Raw genomic sequence first — 9089 nt, forward strand, 5'->3', positions numbered from 1 at the left:
CCCTAAAGCCCCCCTCCCCTAACCCTTCCCTTCCTCTCGAAAAACCCCTTATAATTCATCTTCGACCGCCAAAAACACCCATCCACCCCTTCCTACACCCCGAAACCCTAACGGCTAGGGTGGAGGGAGAGGTGGCTGGGTGTTTTCAGCGGTCAGAGAGGAGTTATAAAAGGTTTTTTGAGAGGAGGGGAAAGGCTACGATGGTTAATTAAGGGAAGGGGGTTTGGCCGGCGTCAGCACCGACGGGGGGGGGGGGGGTCTGCGGCGTCGGGGGCAGGGGCGTGGGTGGCAGGAGGGGTGGCTGGCATGGGGAAGGGTGGTTGTTTTTTTTTTTTTTTAAATTTTTAAATTTTTAATTTTTTTTTACCAATCACGTGTTGACACGTATCTTGATAATCTGTATCAACATGTTGTTGACCGGTTGGGACTACTACAAGCAAAGTGATATCATAGTTGTGATTATTAGATAATAATCTTTAGTTAGGATTATTAGAAGTAAATCACCCATAGTTGGGATTATTAAAGTGAATTTTTCCTAGTCTATTTTATAAAGTTATTAATGGTGTTTGGATCACTAGGTGGTAAGAATTTAAAATTTGGAATCGGGCCGGCCGGGAATAAATTAAACAAAGATAATATGAGTTTGAAATGGAGAACTTATTAAAAAAAAATCAAGGATCTATTCTCTTCACCTCATTTTCACTCATTTCAAGCTAAGGGTTGACAAGTGCTAGTAAGACAAGAAAAGGGCTACTAACCTTTGTATAAGATAAGATAAAGTTTGATAACTATAATAAGTTTAGATAAGATAGGGTAAGACCAATAAGTTTCAACAAGATGAGGTCTATATAAGCCCTAGTAACAAATTAACTAACAATAAGGTCTAATAATATAAGGCCCAACATTACAATTGTTTAGTACCTATGCCCATTTAAGGTATTAGAATCCAATAAATAATGTTAATTTTTTTTTAGAATTTTCATTTAGTAAACTATTGCCTCCATATTTAGATAAGTGAAATATTTTGACTTTTTGCACTATTAATCGAATTCACTTTGACAAATGTTTGTGATTTATATATAAGAATAAATATAGTCTTGTGGGTACTTGTTGGAATCGTCTCAATGAATAGCTTGGACTTGTTTGGACCGTTTTCGATTTTTTCTCTATTTTTGTAACAATCCTTATTACATTATGAAAAAAAATAATAAGTATGAGAAAAATGATTGTTTAAAGCCTATATATTTTTAACGTCCGAAATTAAATAGCTCATAATATAATTTTTTTTATAGTATATCAAGGTAAATTAAACATTATAGAAGTTTATTTATAATTTCAAACAAAAAATTGGCCTGGTCTAAGACCTGTTTTTAAGAGATTTTTGACCGGATCAGGCCGAAGAACAATGTTTTATAGTTCACGACTCGGAGACCGGATCGGTTACTTCGGTGTGGCGTAGTTCGGGCCTATTTTTGAACACCACTAACCTAACTTGGACTGTATCCAAGCAACAAAACAACCAACTTAGGAACATAATAGTGACTTACCCTACCATACTTGGTACAATTAAGCACTTTAACTCGACTTGATAAGTATTTACCCGCCACACGGATCAAGCTAAACCGCTCGAAAGTTTTGAATTGACACCTCTAATTTATTGATCCCAATTGAAGACAAGATTTACCTTTCACATTCTCTTTTTATCTATAAGTGTTAGTCACGTAACAAATGCATTAAAAGAGTTTTGAACTTATCACACAACCCTAATTTTTTGAACGAGTGATTCGATCTAGTGTAAACGCTAGAGCTTTGTGTTTATGCGACGACATAGACCACTTTTGCCAATTATCTTCACAATTTTTTGAGAGGGGGGAAAAAGGTACGGCTTTTATTTTATTTATTTTTTATAAAAAATAAAGTATAAAGAAGCAACTCAAACATGTTTTCCTCCTTCCAAATTGACAATACTTTTTAGTCAGCATAATCCAATGGAAGCAAAGGAAGGTTAAAAAGGGTGACAACAAGGACGTGAGAATCATTATATTTTAACATCCGAATTGCGGCTTCCATTATATTTTTCCCATAAGCAATTATGAACTTATTATATATACCTCCCTCTTTTGCTTAAAATTTTGATTTAAAAAATTAACTGTATATTATAAGTAATGATAAGATGGCACAAGAAAAGCAAAATATACCTAGCCATCATGTGGACCCATCAAAGCAAAAGAAGGGTGTTCTAGAATTTTTATATTATTTTATTCTAATTCTAATTTAAACAACGGAAATTGTAAAATCAAATTAATCTAAATTAACGGCAAAATTTTACAAGATGAGTGTGATAAAAGCTAAATGTGTCAATTAGATAGAGTCAAAGTAAGTAATTGAAAATAATAATAAATTAAAACGTTATTAAAATAAGTATGGCAACAAAATATAGGTAAGAGATTACTTCCCCTCCCCCTAATTTCTTCACTTTTGAATAAATTGTGCTTTTTAAATATTTTTTAAGAGAAAATTTCGAATGTATGCTTACTTCACCACACAGTTTACATACATTACAATCTACTTAATTATATCACAATAAAAGTAATACAGAATATTTCTAAATAACTTACTTTCAAAAAATAATAGACTCATGTTTTCAAAAATTTAAAATAAGACTCATTTTAATCTCTCATCATTGCTTTGATTGACATTGATACTGTATGTAAAAAGATTTTTTAAAAAAATTGAAAAAGGAAAAAAAAAAAAAAAAAGTAGAGGTAGTATGTGAAACATAGAAAAAGATTTACTCTTCTAGTAACTTGCAAGAAAAGTAATCCTTGATACCTAAACAAAAATATTTTATTGGTAAAAAAAATGAACACGTCTAACAAAAAATATTTTTCCCTTCCCTTCAAAAAAAAAAAATTTTGAAAAATGAAAAAGAGTAAGTAAAAAAGAAAATGGAGATTTAAAAAAATATTTAGTGCGACCATGTGGCACTAATTGAAGCTGTCTGAAAAATAGAAAAAAAGTTACGTGAGAGACAAAAGGTTTACTTAGTAACATGGTTAGCATGTGAGTGTTTACTTGCATCATGTGGTCATCCATGTGTATTAACCCTGGATTTTATCTGTCATAAAATTATAACTTCTAACCAAAATTTCCTACCACTTCACCACTAACTAATTAATTATAATTTATTTATTTAGTTTCAAAAAATAATTTATATATTTATTATTGTTATTTTGATGTAGAATAATAAGTTATTATCCCTTTACTTCAACTTGAAGAGAAGTTATGTATGCCGTCGTATAATTACAAAATTGATTGTTTAGTCTGGAACCCACAATAACTCAATAAGGAGAGTAGAAATAATAATGATAATAAAAATATTATTATTATTTGACTTAACCTTAGTTTGCCCATCTAATTAAGTGGGGATAGATAACCCTACATAATTTAATGCATATGAATATATGAGTGATTATGACTCCTTACCTTGATTAAGACTCTTACCATGACCTAATTTACAGGCTAAATAGTACTTACACAGTATAAGTTAGCATCAATAATGCGCAACAATGTATAAATTTTTAAAAATTGAATGATGATTAATAGTAATATAATTTATGTATGGTCATTATCCTTATCAGTAAGTCCGTGTTTGCATTATTAGTAACCAATTAAATATTAGTAATAACCTGAGTAATAACCTTAGTTATATATTACTGGGGAATGTGTTTACCGGTCACAAAAATTACGACGAACTGGACAAATTAATACTTCGAGGCATGCACAAAATCACTTTCCCAAAGTAATACTTCGACCCTTTTATACACACCGGATATCACGAAATTACTAGAAGATACAACAAAGACAATCACAACAGTGTGTAGTATGTTTGTGATCTAATGTAATCAAAATTTGAGATAATTATGATGATGAACAATGGGGTTTGCAAAAGGTTTCAAAGAAAAATAAACTGTTATTTTTCTTCAAGTTATTTCCATCATATGTTCAATGAACATATATATACAAAGCAAAATATCAAACAAAACTAACGAAGGAAAATTAAACCGTCACTTTTGTTCAATTCTGACCCGCGCCCTGTCGGGCTGGCGACCGCCCGACCGGGTTAATCTGACGTCTAAGCTTGATTCCTTTCGTGCCCGGTCGGGCGGCGGTGGCCCTGCCGAGCGGCAGAACCCAAACTCCAGAAAAGCCTTCTCATGCCCTGTAAGGCGGAGTATCCTAGATTTCGGCAACAAGGCTTCGCATTTCTTCTTCTCACTCGCACCCGGTAGGGCGGCGGCTGCCCGACCGGGCGGCTGAGCAACATTAGAAACCACCGCTGGCGCCCGGTAGGGCGAGTACCACCCTTACTGGGCTGCTTTGTTCCTTCCTCTAAAACAGAGGTTCCTCCCTCTAAAACCCAGTATTACTTGCTTCTTATTTCTTGTTTAATTAATATATAACACCATAACCTAAGTAATTAATCAAACAACATGAAATTAGCCTACAATACTCTAAATTATTCAATAATCCTCCTCCATTTAGAGTATAAATCTAGACTCATTGCAAAAACACCATCATCATAAAAGGCAATCTTATGCATAAATGAAAGTGTACAAAGACTTGAGCTCCCACTTAGTGCAATATACATTCCAAGAATTCGTATCCATTCGGTATCGTAAAACGTTTGAACCAAAAGCAATACATATTGAGTTCATGAAGATATTACACACAAGATAAATTACTTGATTACATTAATACTTGACACGTAAAGCCATGTGTCCCTATCTTTTCGTAAGTAGTTCAAAGCTATGCCCCAAAAGTTTCTTGAAGCGGCTAAACTTCGTACTTATAGAGGTAGACTTCCAAAACATGCTCCTGTGACAAAGCATTGTATCAGAAATTCTATTAAGTTAAAAACAACCTCTTTTCATCACAGTATACCGGAACTTTACCTTCGATGATTAAACAAGTTCCCAATTACCAAGTAAGAAAGTTAATCTTATTGAACTTAAGACCCAACTTCTTATTGGGCGTTAAGTTAAGACTCCCTCATTGGTAATTACTTAGGGCTCCAATCCTAAATTTATTGCCATCCTATTATTCACATCTCTAGCCAATGCCTTGGTGAAACAATCGACTAGATTGAAATTCGTTCGAACATAATCAATAGTGATTACACTATTCTTGATAAGCCCTTGGATGTAACTATGCCACACTCCGATATGCCTTGACTTACCATTATACACTTGGCTATATGCCTTAGCCAAAGTAACATTATTATCGCAATGTATCTATCACAATTGGCAATATTGGCTTTTGCAACAAAGGAATCACATGCATTATATCCCTTAACCATTCTGCTTCTTTACCAGCGGAATGTAATGCAATGAACTCCGAGGTCATTGTAGAATCCGCAATGCAAGTTTTCTTCTTAGATGCCCATGAAATGGCACTTCCCCCATATAGGAATAACCAACCACTTGTGGATGAATGATCTATATTTGAGATCCAACTTGCATCCGAATATCCTTCAACAACCGAAGGATACCCACTATAACACAAACCATAATCCATGGTTTTCTTCAAGTACTTCAACAAACGATGAATCGCTTGCCAATATAGCATACTAGGATTACCAGTGAACCTGCTCAATTGACCAACCGCATAAGCGATATCCGCCCTAGTACTTGTCATAGCATACATCAAACAACCTATAACTCTAGCATATTCCAGTTGTAAAACTGCATTACCTTTATTAGGTATCAACTTTATGCTAGGATCCATAGGTGTTGAATAAAGAAAGGTCGACTTTCACTTACATTGAACTTCCTGAGCACTTTCTTAATGTAATGAGATTGTGACAAGATCAACTTCCCATTTTCTCTCTTTATTCTTATGCCCAAGATGACATCCACTTTTCCCATGCCTTTCATGGAAAACTGAGAACTAAGGAAGGATTTTTTCATTTCAACTTGTGACAAATCCGTTCCAAAGATCAACATGTCATCTACATATAGAAAAATTATGACACCTTGACCGTTGTCATCAAATTTGCTATACACACATTTGTCAAAATTGTTAAATTTAAAACCATTAGATAACACAACCTCATCAAACTTTTAATGCCATTGATTAGGTGCTTGTTTTAGCCCATATAGTGATTTAATTAACTTGCAAACTTTTGCCTCTTGGCATTCCACAACAAACCCTTTCGGTTGTCGCATATTAACCTCTTCTTCCAAATCTCCATTCAAGAATATTGTCTTGACATCCATTTGATGGATCACTAGATTCTTAATTCCCACAAGTGCAATCAACAACCTAATAGTTGAGATTCTACCTACCGATGCATATGTATCAAAATAATTGATACCAAGCTTTTGTGTAAAACCTTGAGCCACTAATCGGGCCTTGAACTTTTCAAAAGTTCCATCAATCCTTAATTTCTTTCTGAAGATCCACTTGCACCCTATTGGTTTAAAATTAGGTGGTAAATTAGCTAACACCCAAGTGTTGTTTCCCATGATGGAATCCATCTCATCATTAATTGCTTCCTTCCAAAATGGAGCATCTCGAGACTTTATAGCCTCGTCATAAGTTAAAGGATCATCTTCCACATTAAAAATGTATGGATGTTGTGTTGAAACTTCATCCCTTGATCCCTCAACCAAGTACACATGAAAATCCAGGCCAAAGGATTTTTCTTTTCTTGCCATCTTACTTCTCCTAGGTTGTAATGATGATGTAGAAGCCTCCTTTAAATGAGTTTGGTCATCTACCTCTTGATCAATTAAAATTTGATCAAAACTTTGAGCATTGGTATTTGGAGTTACATCCTTTGGTCTAGGAATTTAAGAAAATCGATTTTCATCAAACAATGCATCCCTTGACTTAATGGTGGTGTCAACCGACCAAAAGTCATTTTTCTCTATTACATAGAACCTATAGGATTTTCTATGTTCCGCATATCCTATAAAATGCATTCAACTCCTCTTTCACCTAACTTTTTACGTTTAGGTTTCGGCACTTTTACAATTGCACTACAACCCCAAACTTTGAGATGACTCAAGTTTGGTTTCCTTTTGTACCATAGCTCATATAGGGTAATTTCCTTCCCTTTCATGGGAGTACGATTTAACACGTAACAAGCCGTTAAAACGGCTTCACCCCAAAACCCATCACTTAAACCCGAATTTGACAACATAGAATTAACGATTTCTTCTAGTGTCCTATTCCTCCTTTACGCTACACCATTTTGTTGTGGTGTATATGTTGTGGTAGTTTCATGTACTAAACCTAAAGATTGAAAAGAACTTGGGCCATAGTATTCAGCTCCTTTATCGGCTCTTAATCTTTTTATCTTTCCGTTAGTTTGCAATTCTACTTCATTTTTGTAGATTTTAAATTTGTCAAGGGCTTCATCTTTAGAGAATAAAAAATAAACATAACAGAACCTTGAAAAATTATCAATAAAAGTTACCAAATATTTCTTATTCTCTAAAGAAGGTGTGTTGTGAAAATCACATAAGTCACTATGCACTAATCAAGCAATGAAGTATTTTTCTCAACAACATTAGGAAATAGGTTTCCTTGTAATATTTTTTAACATGCATGTCTTTCACTTCTCTATCCTTGGATCAAACACGGGTATCAAATCATGCTTAGATATAAAATATAATTTTTTGTAATTAACATTACCAAGTCGTAAATGCCATAGACTAGAGATGAATTGTCATTAACAACATACACTACATCATTTAAAGTATTACAAATACTTAACTTAAACCTATTATCACACGAGTAACCAAGTCCTACAAAATGATCACCTTTAGACAAAATAAACTTATCTGACTCAAAAACCATTTTAAAACCTAATCGATTCAAGATCGCACCGGATACAATATTTCTCTTAAGTTCAGGAGTAAACAATACATCTCTTAAAATAAGAGATTTTCCCGAACTAAAGATTAACTCAACTTGTCCCTTGCCTAGCACCTTAGCAGTAGAGTCATTGCCCATATAGAGAATTTCTCCATCATCAACTTCCATGAAGGTCTTGAACAATGTTCTATCTTTGCACATATGCCTCGATGCGCCCGAATTGATATACCACGAACAATCAGCCTGTACATAATTGATTTCAGAAATCATACACACATAATTAAGGATGTTCATCGGTCCAAGATCGGACCGGAACAAAGACCGAAAAATTGAATTTCAACAACCGGAGATCGGACCAATTAAGCTAGGACCGAACCCGGACCGGACCGAAAAAATGGTCCAAAACCCTGACCGGATTGATTTTAGATTTTTTATAAAATAATTTCCTAAATTTTAAATAATTTATGGAAAACTCGAAAAAAAAAATAGGAAAAACAATATTTTAACGTCTGTTTTTTGTATGTTTGGCATAAAAAATCTCATACAACTAAAGTTTTCCAAGCTTGTTAAGGATAATCTTAATTATTATTAAAGGTTTTATATATAACTTTAAGCAAAAACCCGGTCCGGTCCAAGACCAATTTTTATAGGGTTTCGGACCGGACCGGAAAAATAAATTTCTCAACCTTGAGACCGGACCGATTAATTTGGTCTGGTCCGGTCCGGACCAAATTTGTGAACACCCATACACATAATCCATAAATGAATTAAATGAAATTTGTGCACAAGATTTACCTTGTTTGTCTTGGGATTGGCTAGAATCGCCTTTTCCACTTGAAACTTTTTCTTGCTCAATTTCTTCTTCCAGATTGTACAATCCTTCTTAAAATGACCAGGTTTTCCACAAACCCAACAAGCACGTAATTTAGTACCATCACCACTTACTTTAGGCTTCTTGCCCTTATTTTTGTTTGAGCCAAATCCCCTCTTCCTCTCATTGGACTTTCCATCCTCCACCATGTTAACGGTGGTAGAACTAGGATTTACCTCCTTTTGTCCTTCTTGAACACGGATTTCTTCCTCAATCCAAATATGGGAACTTAATCCGTTAAGATTAATATCTTCTTTCCTATGCTTTAATCCATTCTTAAAGTCTTTCCAAGAGGAAGGCAATTTGTTTATTATAGATGACATTATAAAGGTCT

This window comes from Chenopodium quinoa, unplaced genomic scaffold (assembly GCF_001683475.1).
Source record: "Chenopodium quinoa cultivar QQ74 unplaced genomic scaffold, ASM168347v1, whole genome shotgun sequence".
NCBI classification, from domain to species: Eukaryota; Viridiplantae; Streptophyta; class Magnoliopsida; order Caryophyllales; family Amaranthaceae; genus Chenopodium; species Chenopodium quinoa.